This window comes from Emydura macquarii, unplaced genomic scaffold (assembly GCF_026122565.2).
Source record: "Emydura macquarii macquarii isolate MOO-44397 ecotype Brisbane River unplaced genomic scaffold, CSIRO-AGI_Emac_v2 contig_312, whole genome shotgun sequence".
NCBI lineage: Eukaryota > Metazoa > Chordata > Testudines > Chelidae > Emydura > Emydura macquarii.
The window spans coordinates 13,609,785-13,630,196 of NW_027130449.1; positions in this window are offsets into that span (position 1 = coordinate 13,609,785).

Here is a 20,412-nt window from a genome sequence, read left to right on the forward strand (position 1 = left end):
TCAACAGTAAACGCACCATTAGAACAAATACAAAGTTATCACCTTTACCCTCACGATAGATTTTATTATTGAGCTGCCTTTGGGGTTTTTTTGTTTGGTTGGTTTGGTTTTTTTTAAAAGGCAACAGTTTTTTTAATGCTGAGAGGAAAATAAAGCCTTTTGCAAAATGTCACTTCTGAAAAAAATATATTATATACACATATATACACACACACACACACACCCAGCAAAGGTTTGCAAAGAAATGGGAATTGGGGGGGAGAGGGGAAGATAAATTTTGGTTGTCTTAAGAAGACAGACCAGTATTGCTTATAAACAATGATTTGAGCAGATAGCTATTTCACAAAACAGACACTGGTCTTTTTATAATAAATGAACGCAATAAAGCCAAAGTGCCTGCCCAGAACTATAATTAAGTATCACACAGGCTGAAAGCAAGGGAGGCTGGAGAGAAAGCTATTTCCAAGCTAGGCAGGTTGTTAGAGTAGAGCTGGTCGGCGCATTCTGGGAAAGGGGTGAATTTCAGAGAAGGAGGATACTCTAAAACTGTTGATTCACCCCTGAAAGACATGCCTACAGTGCAGTTATGATGTCTCTTCACAGAGAGATGAAGCTTCTCTGACACTGACCACTACACTATCCCTATCACTGAAAGCTGATCACTTTGTTATTTGAATTATTGCTCAAGAAAAGAAAAACCCGCTGCTTTATGCATCCCTTAAAAACATCCCTAGATCTGCCTTCTCCTAAAGAGGTGTCTATTTAACACAATTTCCATCTCAAGAGGCTGCCTTGCATTTCCTTTTGGCTTTATTAAAACTGATTTTCTATTGGCACTATACAAACTGATCTGATTACATTTCCATTTTTCCCTGAAAAAATGCTCTCACTCTTCTCTCTCAGGGAAGATGGATTTCAGTTGAGTTTTTTGTTTTGTTTTACCCCCCCCCCCTCCCCTTTTCACCTCTTAATAGCTCTTCTACAACAGTAGCAGGGATGAGGATTTTCTCACTCACACAGGTTAAAGCGACAAGTTGTTCTATTCCACAGCATCCCATCATCTATTTTCCCGGGGACCAGGACAGAGAGTCAGGTGGCCTCAGCCTGCCCTCACTTGCACGCAAGTCAGGAGAGATTGCATGAAGGCAGAGGCATTACACGGCAGGAAGAAGGAATTGCTGAAAGAGCAGAATGAAACCGTGTCCTGTGCAAGGTCCAGGTGATGCTCACCCCACACCACAGCCCGCTGGGGTTCTGCTGCAGCTGTTGTAGGACTTGTAGACGTAACTTTTCACAGCCCATTGGGTTTGGCTCACAGGATGCATTCCCTTTGGCTGTCCCCATGCACTGTGCTCATGCTAGCAGGAGGGGCCTCTCTGCAGCTTGCCTTCTGGATGGGCTCGCACGAAGGGTTGTGGTTACCTTTTCATGCAAACACTCCAGGCCCATGGGATGTGTAGGATCTCTGCCATCTTTCACCAGTTGGCAAGGTGCCCTGCTGCATGCTCAACTCCCCCTGGCAACACCACAGAGACTGGCTAAGTCAGTTGCATCAAAGAGGGATAAGATGCCAGAAATATCAAGGAACCCCAAGTAGGTCCATGGTCAAACATACCAGCACCCAGAGCCAGATCACATCTGCTTCTCTCTTGTGATCCAGCTTTGTGCATGAGGCTGTGCCTACGCGTGGCGCTCGGGTGTGCTTCCCAGCGCAAAGACATACCTGCGCTAGCTGTCATTGGGCTCGCAGTTTCGAAATAGTAGTGTAGCCGTAACAGTGGTGGCACTACAGGCTAAGAGCCCCAAGAACACACCTATGGGGAGCGGGTGGGTTTGTACTCGTGGCAGCCAGCCCATGCCGCTCTTAGCCACTGCCCATGCTACCACGACTACACTTCTATTTTTCACATGCTAGCTTAATGAAAGCTAGCACAAGTATGTCTTCTTGAGCTGGGAATCAACCCCCAGGTCCAAGTGTAGACGTAGCCATAGTCTGATCAGGAGTGCCCCACTTCAACAGTTCTTCCAACAGGGTGAATTGCTGGACCACCAGGTTCTCTGCTATTGCAGCCAGAGCCACCAACACAGCCCAATCAATGCACCTTTCTCTTGACCTGTTGCACTCCCTATAATTGCAGCATAGAGTTCCAGATAGCTCAGCTAAGGCAGTCCAGCCGTACACTCCAGCTCGGCCACTCACGTAAGTCCATCATGCACCCAGCCTGTCTTACTCCATCTTAAATGCAGCTTTTCTACCATCTCCTTTTCCTGGCTCAGCATTTACAAGGCAAGGATTGCACATTACTAAACAGCAAGAGAAACAGCAAGGTAGTATTGGCCACAGGTAAGTTTGGGCCCAGCTCCTAAATGAGGGAGATGGAAAGAGCTGTATTCCATTCCGAGAAGAGGTGCCCAACAAGGCTGCATTGAAATAGCCTTAAGTAATAAAGGGAAGCACATTAAGGGGTAGACTGAGACCATAAAACTCATTTCACCTGTGACCTAATCCACATTTTCAGCCAGATTGCAAGAGGGAAATGGCAAATGGCCTCTGCTGCTATTCTAGCCCTCCAGTCAGCAACGTGCTTTTAAACCAACAGCCTCTCTTGCATCTCAAAGCTGCTGGTTTCCTTTTTGGCATTTTATGTCCTTTCTGCTCATTCTTCAAGCTAATGGCAAGTGTTATTTAAATGGTTTTGTAAACTGTCTTCCCGTTAGCAACTCCGGCTGCCACGAACTACAATGGGGAATGAGATTTGGCAACAAAGGGCAAAAATGTCAGTAAAATATGTTTGAATTTATATGTCAGCAATTCATCAGTCAGCACGGGATGCAGAGGTTCCAGAACACGGCTGAGCAGCACTATAAATTACATGTCTAATGGGGGCACAGGACCAGATCCTCCGGTCTGTCCAGGCTACACTTAGCACACGACCCCAGGAGTTGAGAGGAAGGCTGCTCCAGTGGGTAAGGCACTAGCCTTGGACTTGGAGACCCAAGTGTAATCCTCTGCTGCACCACAGCCTCGCTACATGACCTCAACCAGGTCAGCATCTCGGGTGCCCACCTGCAGAATGCGGCTACACCACTGCCCTCTCTCTCAGAGGCGTTGCGAGGATAAAAGCGGTAATGTGGGCCAGATAAGTACCTGAGAGAGAGATAGTTGGCTCTTACCCCAAAACAACCCTCAAACAACAGAGGCAAGTCAGCTCTGACCATGTCCCTTTCCCCAGGCTAGCTCCCACTAGCCCCCTCCGGATCAGGACGGGGGGAAATCGGAAGTACTAGATTTATCAAGCTTCACTATAAAAAGTCATCTTCCTAATACAACTTCTCAAAAGCCTATGAAATCTTCGTTAGCGATGTCTCTGCCAGAGTTTGGCACCTCGCCATTCCAGCGATGAGCACAACGAAGAGAGATGAGATTCAGGAGTGTTGATCCTGACAGAGTTATGAAACAGCCGTTCGGAAAGGAGCCACCTGGCTCTTTGATGGAGGATGGGACTATGTGGGAAACTGATAAAGTCACACCGGCGAGGAGAGACCACTTGAGCTAGTTTTTGCGGAAGGGCAGCATAGCAGCATTTAACACAAGCCATAACACGTTTCAGGAGGGTGAGTTGGTAAATTCAGTGCCAATCTGGCTGGTTTCAGTATACGACAGGCTCATGCAAACCCTTTTTACTTTCATTATTCATGTTACAGAAGTGCCTTGGCTCCTAGCTGAGATCAGGGCCCCCTTGTGCTGTGCATTCACAGAGTAAGAGACAGCCTGTACCCCAAAGAGACCGTCAAAACAGACAAGCCAGACAAAGAGTAGGCGAGGAAACATATGTTGTCTGTCTGGCCTATTTCGTTTGTAAGCTCTATGGGGTATGGACTGTCTCTGACAGCTCCTGGCACAACAATGGGGCCCTGATTGCATCTGGGACCTCTCGGAGCTATTGTAACATAAATAAAAATAATAATAGCCACTTTCCCTTCACTGTATCACCGAGCTCAGAGATGGAAACGGCCTATTAAGTGATCCAGTCCATCTCCCTGCCTGCTCAGGATTGCTCCCAGTGGTACATCAGTGTGCGCTTTATCCAGCCTAGTTTTAAACGTCTCAGGTGATTGGGCTCCCTCACTTCCCTTGGGAGGTGATTGCTTGGCATGACAGATCTCACCATCAAGGACTTTTTTTCCCTGATCATATTCAGCCTAAATGTTCCTTTGCTCAATTTCCTCCCATTACTCCATCTCAAGTGGTATTAAAGCAGCTCTCCCTCTTTCCTCGGAGCCCATGAGACTGGCTATCATTCTCTTGGGGACAATCCATACAGCACAGCAAGAACGATGATGACACAGGAGCATCACACTGAAAGGGCTTGCTGGTAACCTGACTTCAAAGGGACTTTTGCTCAGTTAAAGACCACAGGATTTGGCCCCTTGTTAATGACACTGTTGGGGGCTATTTAATGACACCAGTAGCCAGCTTGCAGTAGTGGGGTAATTGCACAGTAAATGATGACTAAGTAATGACAGATTGAATATGTGAGAGCTGAAAATCAACCAAAGATTCAGACAGACATCTGAATGCTTCTGAAAGCAAATGACCTGGGAAAATATTAGGTGTTAAATGGAATGAATTTGTAACGAATGCTGAGACTTGTCAGAGAGTTCAGCTCCTCCTTACCTCCAAAAATAAAAGAAGATGGAAATGTCTGGGAAGTGCATGAAGAAGAAACCTAGAGCATCTGCCATGGCAGGCCAGCCATGGGGCACCTGGATGAAAGGGGCTGATCAAAAGAAACCCCATCATGGAACTGTACTTGGCAAGGGAAAACATAGAACTTAACAACAGAGGATATGGAAAGAGTAGCCCAGAATATACAGGGATGGCAGAGCTTAATTCGTGCCCTGAACAATGTTTGATGGCCTGGGATTCAGATATTTCTGGCCTCTAAACCCAAATACATTTTACAAAGCAAATATCAACAGCCTGGTGAAGGAAAAAAATCCTGCCAGAGTCATTATAGGTTTGTCCGTATTGGGAGCAAAGGTTCAGACCTCTAGTGTAATTAACAAGTAGTCTGCAGGGATATTTAATTACTGTGTCATTGCCTTCTATTTACTAAGAAAAATCCCTGTGGCTTCTATGTAAGTAAATAGAGCTCACAGGATATTTGTCCCTGTCATTTTCAGTGTTGCCCTGTAGGAGTCTCAGATTAAAAAGCAATGAGAAGTTTTCATTTTGGATAAATACTATTTTTTTAAAAATGAGGAAACATCCATTAGTGACCCTGCACTCTAGAAGGTTTCATAATTTCTCCTCTTCTTTCCCTATCGCTCCATCCCTGACCTTGTGGGAAACCATTACAGGGAAGAAGCTTTGAAGTACCAACTTTATTAAGATTGATTCCGCCTGCGTGTAGTTTTGACAGGTCCAAAGCAAACACATGGGGCCATGGGAGATTTGGTAATAATTACCATCTTTAATTACTGCTAAAACATCAATTGCTCTTGTTCAATTAGTATCACAGATTCAGGCATGGCAAATTTTGCTGCACAAAATAAGCTGAAAATTGATTTCTGAACACTTAATGTAGATCTGAAATTGCTAACCTGATAAGGGGCCGGAGGAGAACAAGCGCACCGTCAGCGAGGAATTTTGTGCTGATGTAATTGCTTTAGTGCAAGATTAATAACTTGTATACTTACATCTTGTACATCAAGTAGGAGTCGCTCATTAGTGCAAAGAAGGGAGAACATGTTAACAAGGACAGCAGCAATTAGACAGCAAATCACAGCAGAAATGCTCACAGCCCATTTATCCTGGAACCGGGGTATGATTCCAGTTCCATGATGATAACCCCACTTGGCTATTCCTTATGTAGCTGTTGGCCATCATCAGTGACCAAAGAACCCCAAAACCCTCCAGTAGGAGAAGTACCTGCATTCTGGGTAGAAGCTGGCCTTCTGAACAAGACTAGATGCCCATCAGTACAGTAGCAACTAAAGACTTCCACTGGGATCAGAGTCCCACTCTGCTAGACACTGTACAAACACACCGTAAGAGACCATCCCTCCTCTGAAAAGCTTAAAATCCAAGCAGGACAGACCGACAACAGATGGCCGGGGAAACAGAGGCAAGGGGAGTTGCCCGAGTTCACATGGCAGATCACAGGCAGACTCAGGAATAAAATGTGTGCGTCCTTAGCCCCACGCTGGTGTCCTGTCCACTTGACCATGCTACTTCTGGTCCCCGACGGTGGTCAACAATAGATGCTGCAGAGGAAGAAGCAACAAACCCTATTGAGGATATTTATGGCATAACCTGCCCATAAGAGAAGCGACCTTGACTGTAAAATTCTGTTGGGGAACATCCAAGAACAGAGATTCCCCACCCTTCCTACTATGATCAGCCTCTCACCCAGCATTGTTGCCACTTCCTCTTCCGATCCCAGCCAGGCAGAGGGCAATGGCAGCTGCTTCAACAGGGGAGGGGACTTTGGCTGTTCCCAGAAAGGACATCTGGCTAGCCACAAAGATGAGCCACAGGAAGGACCCTAGGGTTAATATCACACTTGAAACACAGCTTTTCTAACCATGACACCCTCCCTTCTGCTACCCTGCAGTGTCAGCAGTGGTGATCGGGAGAGATGGGACCGTGCTGCTGAGTCTGGGTTTGCTTACAAACCTCCTCAGAGTTTGCAGAGGCTTGAATTCAGGTTTCAGTCTGAGCTTCTTTGCATAATGCAACAATGTCCAAACCTGCATCTGTACCTGGATTTGGACTCCCACAAACTTCTGTGTGGCCGGGGGTCCAACCCAACATTCCAGTTCAGATCCATCTCCAGAATAGTCCCAAGCTTCTGTGAAGGTCTAGACCCCCTTACATGCTAACCCAGAAGTGAAAGCACTCACCACCATCAGTTTATCTATGCAGCTCAGCACTATAGCTGAGACCTTACACATTTGTGAAGTCCTAGGTTCATCTTCTCCCCCAGTCAGTTGTGTTGCAAGCTACGCACTGATTTAGAGTAGTTACTGGTAGCTGACACCCCTTGTCTTATCACAAGGTGTCACAATGGTAAGTCTAGTGTGATGTTGTATATTACTAGACAAATTACAGGGGTATTAACTCAACTGCGTTTCATTTCCATTCATTTGGTTCCAATCTGTGGCTCCAAGTTAAACAAGCCTGAGAAAGGCAGCAGAGCAGCAGTTGTCTGCATGCCATAACTCTCAGCTCCCCCTAGGTATCAGAGCACAACACACAGCTGGATGTCCTGGTAACTCATTCCTGGCAACTCCTTGTGAGGGCAGATGGCCCCGAACCATTATCTCCCTCGGCATGGATGCTTGAGGGAATCATGACAAAACCACCTGGACTGTTAATGTCACCAAAACAACAAAGAAAAGGAGTCCAAGGGAATTCTCTGCCTGAGCAGGAAGCTGAAATAGTGCATCCAAACTCTGCTGTGTATTCTTGGAAAGACTCTTTTGGATTGAACAGAAAAGAGGGCAGGGGGACTTTGAAACTAACTAATGTAGGGTCAAGCCCGGGTCTCCAAAGCAGGGGCAGAAATACCTCTCTGATTATTCCACTCTGTAGTAAACATACAAACAAGCACAAACAGAGAAGATCTCAACTGGTTCTGCAAACTTCAAACCTCTCCAAATCGCAGGGCATGTGATGGCCCAGAGTGGGGTGTATTGGACTATTATCCTTCTCTGCTGCTAATACAGTGGATGGCTTGGGATGGTAACCTGGCCCACCCAGCTCCCCAGCTGCAAGAGGGACATCTGCAGTCATGAGAGCAAGCCTGGCTAGTTCACTGCTTCTCCGGGAATTTCCCCACTGCCAGATCTGAATGTTTGTTTCTGTTTAGAGCAGTCTCTTGTAGAAGGTCTATTCAGTGTGCTAGTGAAGAACAGGAGTTCAAATAATTAAAATGTACCTGCCCAGATTTGAATTTTCCCTAGTGGATTTTTTCAGCTGCCTTATAAGCCCCTTTCCCAGTGGGGACTCATTGCAGAAACATGAAACCCGATGCTTAGCTGCACGAGTGAGTGAATTAGTGGAGAGGAGCAGGGGCTCTGTAGCCTCTTACTCCCTCTCACGACAGCCCCAACTCTGCAAAAATTTGCACACGTGCTTAACTTCAAGCACATTGGGAAAGACTTACAAAGGGAAGCTAAGTGCCTGGCTCTCAATGAAGACCCATAACAGCTGGGAGCCTGACTCCCATGTGAAAATGTCCCTGTGATGGGGTGAACCCCCAACACTTGATAAAGGAGGCAAAAATGCCAATGCAATCCACCATGGTAGCATTTAATTTCAAAAAGGGGAACGACACAAAAATGAGGAAGTTAGAATTAAAAAGTACAGTGTGCCAAAAGTGAAATCCCAGCAAGCTGCATGGAAACTTTTTAAAGACACCATAATAGAGGCTCAATTTATATCTATACCCCCAAATTAAAAAACATAGTAAGAGGACCAGAAAAGTACCACTGCGGCTAAACAACAAAGGAAAAGAAGGGGGGAGACATACCCTCCTTTGGGAAAGCAAATTCTCACAGTGTGTTCACCTTATACAGAATGTGTGCTTCAAAGGCGTGCATTTCAGCTAGTAGTATTTATAATATGATTTTACAAGTTAAAAAAGTCTTAACATGTCTCTTAAGTTTTACCCACTAGTGTGTGCAAGCTTTGTCCTGGGTACCTGCCTTGACTTTCCGACATCTCGTTTTGAATTCTACATTCCAAGCCGAGAAAGTGCTCCCGTGCTGTACTTGATACAAAGTATTCATGCATCTTTGCTTTGACAAGTTTCCTGTTTTCTAATGTCAAAGCTGACTTCAGCTTTGCAAAGTGTTGAGAGATGCTTGACATGAGTGAACAGAACTGCAGGAAGAGCATAATACTTCCAGCTGTCATCATTTCTCAATACCTATACATAAAATATATATGATATTAATAGCATGCACAGAATACTGATTGCTGTGGTTTATACAACACCAAACATAAGTACTAGGTAACAATCCCCATTTTACAGATGAGAAACTGAGGTACAGAAAGGCCCAAGGTCACATGGAAAATCTGTGGCAGGGTGGAGACTTTTACAGAGGTCTCCCAAGTCTCATGTTAGCACCCTAACCACTGGATCATCCTCCCTCTCTATCAAACTCACTATCTGAGTCATAGCATGTCACCTTGAGATGTGCAACTACAGTTGATTTTGTTAGCTAATCTCCCCTGACATCAATAGCTCCCTTCAGCAGCTTGGAAGGAAAGCTGGAACCTGATTTTGACTTTTTTGTTTTGTTTGGTTTTCTTATTTTCCCCCAGAAAGAGAGAGAGAGAAAACTGGGGGAAGTGTTTGTGGATTGGGTTCACCCTTGTCCCCCAACCCCCTCAGCTGCTTCCAGCTGTCTAGCTAAAAACACAAAGCTGTTCCCAGAGAAACAACCAAGCAACTTATAGAGAGTTAATTTGTGCAGCGATGGACAGCTGTATTTGCATAATGAAATGTAGAAAGGATGTTTAGCTCAGGTATTTTTTTTAGAAGGTTTATCTTTAATTTTATTTTGCTTAAGAAGGGCATGTCACTCAAACTCCCCTGGTCATTTATAAAAATATTTCAATTGTGTGTCAGCGAAGCTGTCTTTAGGCGTAAGTGGATCCTGTACTGGCTCCGAATGCTAATGACGGCTCCATTGACATTCGAGAGAGGAAGCCCAATATTAAATTGCAGGCTGGAAAATTTTCATTTTGCTATTTTGGCACATAATTTTGTTCAGAAAATCTCTCTGCTTTTTGTATTGCAAGTAGTGATTTCCTTTTTTTAGATCTCAAGATGATCTTTTTGTTAGTGAGGGATCAAGATTACATCACTGACTATCAACAAGCGTCCATGAGTTCTTGGCAGAGTTTTATTTCAAGGCTGGTTTTTGCCACTCCAAGTGATCTAATCTAAGGCATGCGTCTTCATTTTTAACCCAGGAGAAAATAAAGTATTAATTACCAATTTAAACCATTGGATTTTGCTTTAATAATAATCTTACATCTCTGCAGCACCTGCCAAGCCACTCACACAACATTTACAAACTTCATCGATTCATAGATTATTACGGCCCAAAAGGGCCATTTATCATTATCTAATCTGATCTCCTGCATAGTGCAAGCCAGAGAACCTCACCCAGGGACTCCTGTATCCAGCCCAGAATTTATGGTTGAGCTGCATTGAATCTTTAGAAAGATGCCCAAACTTGACTTAAAGAGTGCCAGTGATGGAGAACCCATCACATCTCTAGGGAAGGTGTTCCCGTAGTTAGTTACTCGCCCTATGACATATTACAAACCATACCATGTGATCACTTGAGCCATCATTAAAATGCAGCCACCTCTGACATAAGAAAGTCCAGACTGGGTCAGATCAATGGTTTCTGTAGCCCAATATCCCATCTTTGACAGTGGCCAGTGCCAAATGCTTCAGAGGGAGTGAACAGAACTGGGCAATTATGGAGTGATCCATCCCGTTATCCTGTCCCAGCTTCTGGCAGTCAGAGACTTAAAGACATTGAAAGCATGGGGTTGCATCCTTGACCATCTTGGCTAATAGCCATTGATGGACCCACCCTCCATGAATTTATCTAGTTCTTTTTTGAACCCAGCTGTACTTTTGACTTTCGCAACATCCCCAGGCAATGAGTTCCACAGGTTGACTGTGCATTGTGTGAATAAGTGTTCCTTATGCTTATTTTAAACCTGTTGCCTGTTAATTTCATTGGGTGACCACTGGTTCTTGTGTTATGTGAAGGGGTAAATAACGCTTCCCTATTCACTTTCTCTACACCATTCATGATTTTATAGACCTCTATCATAACCCCGTCAGTTGTCTTTCTTCTCAGATGAACAGTCCCAGTCTTTTTAATCTCTCCTCATATGAAAGCTGTTCCATGCTCTAATCATTTTTGCTGCCCTTCTCTGTAACTTTTCCAATTATAGAATATTTTTTAGCTGATTAACAGCAAAATTAACCAACAGGCTAAAGGCCCCAATCCTGCAAACATGTATGTGCTTAACTTTAAACACAGGAAGTATGCAGGGTCGGACTGAAGACTCTCCTCGTCTGGGGCGCCATCTGGTCTAGGACTGGCCCTGGAGGTATTCCCCTGGAGTCGATGGGACTGCTCATGCACTTAACGTTAAGCATGTGCCCAAATGTCTGCACAGTCTGAGTTTTACCAGATAGGTCTATGGGTGCTGAGCACACTGACGAGTCTCCTGACCGCCCCTTGTCAGGGGAAAGAGCAGAGGAAAGATGGCCTTGCCCAGGAGCAAGACTCTTCTCTAGTGAGGAGTTGAGCCCCACCACATATGTGGTTCTGTAACGAAAATCTGGACCCCCCAAGCTCCATGGTGGAGTTTGGGTCAGGGGCCTAGTAGGTGTCTGAAGCTGGAGTGCATCCACTTTCGCTTTCAATGGTGGTATGAATGGGTTTCACACCACTTCAAAAACCTCACAGCCACGTTTTATGACAGCCTGTGTTTCCAAGCACTTGGTTTGCCTAATTATCCCTCCAGCTCTTAGAGCAGCCATCTGTCACTAACTACGAGAACTCTCCTCAGGTGGACACAGGAACTTGCTCTCACCTGAAAGCCCTCATGCTGCTGCTGAATTCACGAGCCGGCTTATTAAACCTACACACACACACAGCTGTTGGGGAGAGAGCTCCAAACTCATCAGCACATGCACAGCCACTCATTATTATTACTTTGACATTATTAATTTTCCCACCTCACATTGACAGCTTTTCTATCACTTTGTTTCAATCTGCTTTAGTATCGGGAGATGAAAATTAAACCCAAGCATTTATTCCGGAACAACACAGACTTCTCTTTCACTCCTTCATCCTGTCTCTTGCATCGTTAGAGCCTTGACTTAACCTCGTTTATGGACCTATTCCAAAGCTCATTGCTGTCAATGGAAAGTCTCCCATTGACTTCAGGAGGTATTGAATCAGGCCCTATTTAGCACTAGCCAGCCTCTGGCTAGTGGCTATTAGGAAGAAACTTCCCCTATGGAGATCTTATATGTGCCTCTTGTAGGATTTCTTGCTGCTTCTTTGGAAGCAGCCAGTGCAGGCCACTGTGGGAGACAGGGCATGGGGTTGGATGGACTGCTCATCTGATCCTCTATTCCCATCTCAAACTGAAGCACAGCTCAGGATTGCTGAGGTCTGACAAGCACACGCCAAGTCCAGACACAGCTGCGAGATGTTTTGAGCGCACACAGGCAGAGTTCAACATCAGTGCCTTGCTAACATTATACAGCAGGAAACCGTTCAATATGTAACAGCAGGGAAGCAAAATCCGCACAGATACCTAGGACAGCAGGGTGCAGTGCTGGGGCTCTGTCTGTATCACACCATCGTCTATCTCAAATGCTACAGCTAATGTAGCAAACCTGCAACTGTGGTGGACAATGCCTTTCCCCTTATACAGGTCACTTTCCCTCAGCTAATTCCCTCTGTCCCAGATCCAATCCAATTGAATCACAAGTTATTTGTTTAGCTCCCATGCATGGAGGCCTTTGTTGATTTCAAATGTAATGCCAACATATTAGCAATTAATGAATTCTAATCCTATGTTATAAGGGAAGCTGGTAGCATGCAAGTGTGTGACACACACTTCAGCTGCCAAGCAGGAGAAAGGATATTGTGATTGAAACAGATTTGTTGGGTGTTATTAGAGACTATCTGCAATCAATCCATTACCATAAACTTAAGCTTCCACATTCTTTCATTTTAAATGAATTTTCAAATCGTATTTCCAAATGAGTGCTGCCTCCAGTCAACTCCCATTTATCTAATAACCCAATGCAAATATTTTGTTATATTTCAATGAAACGTGTCGAAAACTATTACCTAATGCAATATCTCAACATCAAGGCGAAGGAGCTGGTTCCTGCCATCGGCACTATGTCACTCACCCTACTCAGGCCTAAGCAGGATTGACATGGCCTCTTCCAGCACCAGCTCCTAGTCTTTGGAAGGTCACCCTGAATCAGAAATGACGGGTTTGCCACCTACTCTACCAGCTCCCCTTAGAAGTCCCTTTTTCGTGAGGAAGGATGTAAGGTGAAGGCATGGTCAAGGGTCAAAATACCTACACTGCTGATGGATCTACATTAAGTGTCCCCCATTCAAACAGTGTCTAGCCGAGGGAATTCCACAAGCCTGCTCCCACCGGTCCCCACACAGTGGTGGATTCAGTGATACTGCTTAGGACTATGTATTCATGGGATGGTATTGGTAACAATTCACTGTGTTTGAAGGGTGTCAGCACCAATGAGGGGGAAGCATTCATTTCTGAGAATAATCTGTCAGGTCATTAATAGGGCTAGTCAGAAAATAAGTGGATAGCAGGTGGGGAGGGAAAATTTTGACCAAAACAATAAATAAAAAAAACTTTTGTGTGTATATTTTCAGGGGACGATTTCAAGTTTCCATTATTCTAATTTTGCACATTCCCTTTTGGGGTGGGAGAGGACTGTCAAGGGAGATCGCTGGGAAATTAAGGCAAAATGTACCACACATCAGAAAAATAAATACATATGTACATGCATGCATAATCTCCCCTCTACTTAATTTCAGAAACATTTCTGACCTAGAGAAATCATTGGAGTCCCCTATCAGTCATTCCTGACTGTGGAACCAGGCCTAAGAATGTAATAAAAACATCAGCACTAAATCAACTCTGACTCCTGCTGTTTATTTGCAACATCACTGATGCTGTGGACATAATTTGCAGCTCCTGTAGGAAAAGCAGCTCAGACAGATGAGGCAGCTTTTCACTTCTCAACGTTTTCACTTCCAGCTTCAGAATAACTGAATGAAAAAGGTGTTGGTCCCCCCTCACACACATTCTCCATTACGACTTCATGTCAAAAGAAAGTCACAGATGATGCAGGCCAAGAAGGAAACTCCAGGTCTAATTTCCCTCTTGGGCAGCTGAGACCAACTCCTATAGCTTCATCTATCCATCCCATTCTGCTGCTATCTACCATCTGTATGCCTCGGCTTTTCACTCTGCACTTAAGCAAAATCTTCTTCAAAGTGCAACTGTGGAAATCATTTTTATGCACTGATTATCTGCAAAAATACAATCAATCAGTCTTTTTCAGTTGAAGAAGAAGAAATGGTAAAAGGGGCATAATTGTCTTTCCTGCAACAAGTTGCTGCTGTCACAGAGTCTCCACTGTGCATTTACCATGTATTTGCTATATTTATTATAGATGTTATCGCTACATACTCCTGTGTGGGCTGTTGTGTTGTTGATGTTGGATTGTGTGCATGTCCAAGTATTCTAATGAAAATAAAAGTCGGGAAGCATTGTAGGGTCAAAATTTTACTCAGCGTAGTTTATGTTCGCAAAAAAACATTTACGGATTTGTGTATTTTGGGAGGGGGGGAATGTTTTAGTACTTTGGGTTTTTTTCTTTACTTAAAAAGAAAATCCATGTCACCTCCCCAGCCAGTGTTCATAGCAGAGCTGGGTGAATGTTGCAAAGGCGGAGTCTGCGAATATTTGTATGAATTCTAAATGGATGATGAGTTCTGGCCTGATTATTCTCTATGGGCCAATCCTGGACAGCTCTGGTCTCAATTCACCACTGCCCTGCACATCGTGCAGTCATTTACATCAGGACAAGGTGACTTTCATTGACCATCGCTGCTTGAAGACGCTCACAATATAAAAGAAAAAGAACAGCTTTGATTTAAACACACACACACACACCAGTGCAGCTACTTCCAACTCACAGGCTGCACAAAGGCCTCTGGTTTCTTCACTGGCCAGTGTTATCTCATATCTGAGTGACAGCAACTTCTGCAGCCCCTCGCCCAACAGTGCGCTCTGATCCAGAAGGAAGGGTAGATTCTCTCTATCAAAAGGCCCCCTTTACAGTTAGTATCGGAGCACCCTCCAGTCTGTAATTCATTTGTCCGCCCCACAACTCCTGGGAATGGAGGGTAGAACTATCCTCCCCATCTTACAAAAGGGAACTGAGGCACAGAGAGGCTAAAAAACTTGCCCAAGGTCACACAAGGAGTTTGGGACAGAGCAGGCACCTGAACCCAACTTTTCCATGTCCCAGACTAGCACCTTCACCACTGGACCCTCCCTGCTCCTCCATGCTCATCAGTGCACCCAGGTTTTAGCAGGGCACTTCCTGGCTTGCCCGCACCTAGTGTTAGATTAGGAGGCTTGGGGAAGATCAGCGCCTCCTATCTCCTGAAGAGCATTCTCACCCCTGGAGTCGCCCTGCAGAGAAGGAGCCTGGGAACAAATTCCATCCCTACTTTCAAGCTCGCGGGAAGAACAAACATCACTTTCACTAGCTACTTCTGTGGCTCAAAGGAACCCTGAAAGGGATGCTGCTGTTTATTGATTAAGCATTCAGCAAAGGGTGGAATTGCATTTAAATGTCAATCATACAGCAGAGTACATACATATATAAGATGCCCCTTGTCCCGCAGATAATGAACTTTGGGATGCAGATTTTGAAACCTCCATGCCCCCAGTCCAGAAAGAAATGCAGCCTTATCTCATATGCCACCAGTCCAGGGTTCCAAAAGGCTGAGACACCTGTGTCAAGAACTTGCCCTTGATTGGTGAGGAACATGGCAGTGGTACGAGCTCTGCACTGAACTGCACCGCACCTCCTCCTCCCTCTCTGCAACAGCCTGTTGCCAAAGGACAAAATGCTGTTCCCTGCCTCCCATCCTGGTCACCTCCTTCTTCTCCGTTCTCAGAACTTTGCTTTATAGATATTATTAAGCCCTTTTATTTTTAATCGGTATTCTTCAAACATGGGGCTTCCCCTAAGGAGCTGGGATGTTTGTCTTCAAAAAGACTTTTTAAAAAAAAAATCAAATACATATTTTCCTGGACGTGCATGAACGAGTCCTGCACGCTGCTGCCACCTGCCCACAGACGAGGCTGCTGATTTTAAAGCAAAAGTTTTAGCAAGAAAGAGGAAGAGCCTGGATTTGCAACTTTGGTACAAAGGCCCTGCAAAACTCCTTGTATCTCCCACTTAGTGGGCAGCCTGAGAGATGTGTGCCCCTGTCTGACACTGGTGTGAAATGTGCAATACAAACTTTCAGGTGCTGCTGTGGGGCATAAGGAGTCCTGCAAAGACCCCAATTTTTTTCTGGTGTGTGTTTGTGTTTAATTTCATGCAGTGGACCTGAATAAGTGAGCACCTTCCGTGAGATTGGGGTCTGCTTAGCTTGGTGAAGTCATTATTAAGCACCAGTTCCCACCACCAGCTGGTAGGGAAATGGCAAAGGCTCCCTCTCCCCTGCTCAGACTCTCGTTCGCTGGCACCAAATTCAATAACTGAAATTCCCTTTTTATTTCCCATTTGACAGTAACGTATTGCAAATGCATCCGGTTTTGACATCCTAATATTCAGAGTCATATCCCCTGGGATAAACATGTCGGCTGTTATCTGAGCAGATGATTTGTACCAGGACAGAATGGAGCAGAAAAATGGAGCAGACATTAGGCTGCCGTGCTGCAGTAGAGATACAGGCAGGCACAGCAAACAGAAACGGAAGTAAAACCTGAGTAACCAGTGTGCCCGGCTAGCTGGGGGAGAGCTTTAGTGTCCCAGTGCCTGGACTTTCATCACTTCCAGTCTGGCTTCAGATTTGCTTCACAGCCTGAGGCAAGAGCAAATCTCTGACTCTAGCCCGGTGATATTCAACCGGTGGCACTGGACCCAACTGGTGCTCCTCTCTGGTATGAGCTGTGCTGCCCGCAGAGTGTGAGAAATAACATCAGCCGTAGGGGAGCCACGACCCACTCCCCACCCGGAAGTAAGACAGGAGCAGCAGTGCCCCCTCCTTCCCAGCCTGTGGGAAAGGGGAGAGGAACACAAGACTAATTTGCATTCTGTAGCACCTGGCATCTGAGGCTCTGCTCTCAGTTCTTAAGGCTTTTTTTGAGAACACTTGATCTGGTACAGCTCAGCTTCCTCGGCAACAGAGAGTCCTTAGCCCGTAGCATCACGCTGCCATACTGGCTAAACCCACAGCCCATCGAGTCTGCCAGCTCCCCTCCATGGCGAGTTGGAGCCCAGGCGGAAGGAGCAGCTGGTCTAAGAGCGGAACAGGAGGCCCTACTGCAAAAGCTTTCGCCATATTTAGCGCTAACTAGCCCTCTCATGGACGAGCTCAACAGAGACCAAGGACTGAATGGACCACAAAGACCAAACTCTCTTCTCACCCACCGAGGGCAGGGCTGGGGTGCACTGGCAGGGGACTGAGTGCATGGGACGTTTGCATTGCCATCAGCTGTGCCCCCTGCCCCATCCTGTGGATAAACGGCGGAGGTCAGTCTCCAGGGCTGTTCATCCAGCACCTTCCACTCATCCCAAGTGCAAATGACACATTGTTTCAGCTTTTAATTAAATCTAACATGATTACTGTGGCCCGATGCCATCCAGCTTCTTCCCTTCATTTATCAGGGGTGGGGGGAAAGCCCTAAAATAAATAAGTAAGGGGAAGATTGAAGCAGTGGGAATATTCCTGAAGGGTTGTTGACGGCTGGTGCTGACTTTAAAATGCAGAAAGCATGGTAATCTAATAAACATGGCAACAAAGCATTTGTCACCAAGCTAATTTTATTAGAAGAAATCTCAAATGGCTAATTTCTGTTTACTAATGACTAAATTAGTTGAATCTCTGATCTGTTTTTAAGGCACTTATAGTAATAAAACATGAGACACGGTTAAATTCATTGTGAAATGTTCTGACACATGTCATTAAGGTTGAAGGAAAATGAGGGGCATCAGCTGCACCAGTTATTCAGTGCCTTAGCCCATCGCCCATGTCAATACAATCTGGATTCCAGACCAATGGGCTTTCACTGCCCCCAGCAAAAAGTGCTGCAGGGAAGCCATGAAATCTGGGAAGAGGAGGAGGCAGCTGTGATGAGATGGAGACAAGGAATTAGTGCAGTCATAAGAACCATTAGGCTTGCAGCAGAAAGAGAGAGTGGCTGGAACAGGTTTAGTGGCTGAGACCATCAGTCCAGAAGGCAAGGACATTCCAATAAGAGGCCCACTACAATTTTCACTAAACCAAGGTTCTCCTAAATGTGATCCTTCTCATCAGTCCCCCTTAGCTCATCAGCATGTTTTGAACCTGGGACCTACAGAGCTAAAAGCATGAGCCTTCACCACTTGAACTAAAGATTGGTCTTCACTGCAGAGTTGACTGGAGTTATCTACACAGGAAGCAGCCCAGCTCAAGTGAGAGCAACCACATCATGAAACAACACTCATGCTTCACTCACTTGTGCATAGCACGACAACTCCTGGGGTCACAGCCATGGCTCTTTGTGCTGCAGTGAGCTGAGCTGCTCTGTGAATTCTTTCCCAGTGAATTGTGGCAGAACTTGTCTGTCCTTTCTGGGGAATTGTGGGGCGGGCCTGGGAGGACTAGCAGCACTCAGGTGGGGCTCACCGGAGTTCACACGGCAGAGTGGTTATGTTAGCAGCTGACTAGCCACGCTAACTTGAGTTTTAGTCTATGCTCCCTCTCAGGCCAGGTCAGTCAACGTGAGTTAAAAGCACCTCTGCACTCAAGCTAAGGGTTTTTGTGTGTGGACAGGACTTGAGTTAGGAGCAACAATCGAGTTATAAACGGAATTAACTTTGCAGTGAAGATGAGCCCTAACTCTGTTGGCTGAGAGCTATAAGGGATGGTACTAGAACGGGACAAAGACATATACTCTTGTGCCATGGGTTACAGAGATCGGCTACGCTACATCAAGAGCTAACTGGAATCTTTGTTCCAAAACTTGAACAGAACTTGAACTTTTTCCTGAGGGATGAAAATCTTTGGTGAACTCTACAAAGTACTGTTTACTTCTGCAGTCAGACGGGAGATACTGGACCCAACTGAGGAAGTCCAATTCAAACCAGCCAGATTCATACCAAGAATTTAGCTGATGGGACTTCAGAGGGAACCTCCCCCTCTGGGCAGCTCATTCCAGAATCGCCCACTGCACAGTTTCATGCACCTTCCTCTGTAGCAGCTGGCGATGGCCACGGTCAGAGACAGGACACTGGACTGGAGGGACCTCAGCTCTGAGCCAGCCTGGCTGTTCCTAAGCTCACCCCTCTCCTACAATAGGTATGCTGCATTTACAGCTGGGGCGTAGGATACCCTATGCTCACACAGTTAGAAGTGCTGCAGGAAAAGAGGAGGGAGGCATGTGCACTCCAAGGTGTGATACGTAATACATGGGTGCAACAGGTGCAAGAGCACTGTGCCTACATGCAGGGAGCAGCCGGGAGAGCTCCCCTGGAATGTACAGGTGTGCTGCTGCCACCCACACGCCCGAGGCCTGTGCTGCCGTAGGGGAATGTTGGTGGCTTCCGTTCTCACCCCAGGAGACCCTGCCAGCGGCACAGGCGCTAAAGACGTCATTTCTGAGTCTCATCCATTATTCAGTCACTCCGGCTTGGTAAAGGCCTAAAGGCCGGAATGCTCATGTTTATTTCCTCGCTTTCATCTTTCAAGACGTGGAAGGAATCGAGAAATCCTCTCCCAGCCCAGGTGGGGAAGCCAGAACAGACACTATCCTGCTCAGCAACCAGTGTCGAGCTGTCAGTGGGGGAATGGTACTGGGGGGGGGGCAGTGAGATAACGTGAATGATTTACAGACATACACGTTGCACAGTGGAGTGAGGGGGGGGCAGGGCGTTGACCAACTCCCCATGTGACACCCCTGCGAGGACAATCTGTGCAGCCTATTCCCCTCTGGTCATTCAGCTCTGGTCATTTCATTTGCTATCTGACTCTTCGACTGTTAACAGTTACCCCTGACGGTCAGTGACTGTGTCGGAGCAGCAAATTATTATTTCTGTTTGGAGCTGGCTGTATCTTTTCATTTGAAAAAGCCATTTTTCAATCGGAAAAATCTGTTTCATCAAAACAAATGTCTGTTTGACTAAATTTCTCTGTTGTTCATCAAAAAATGGAAAGTGAGAAATTTCACCCAAAAGCCAAATCCTTTTTGGCTTTCAGCATCTCACAACCAAAAACATCTGTCAAAAATCAGTTAAATCGGTTTGCAGCCAACTGTTTGGTTTTCAGTTCCTGACATCTTTTTTTCATCAAAAATCTGAAAACTTTGGAAGACAAATCTCGATGATTATTTTTTCCACTTCCATCCAAGTTTTTCGACAGGAACAAAAAAAAGGTCCTGACCAGCTCTATTTGTGTTACAGTAATACACTGAGGCCCCAGCCCAGATGCAGCTCCACTGTGCTAGGTGCTGTACGACCCTTTAGGACGGGACAGCTCTTGTCCCAAAGGGTTTACTATCCAAATACACAAGGT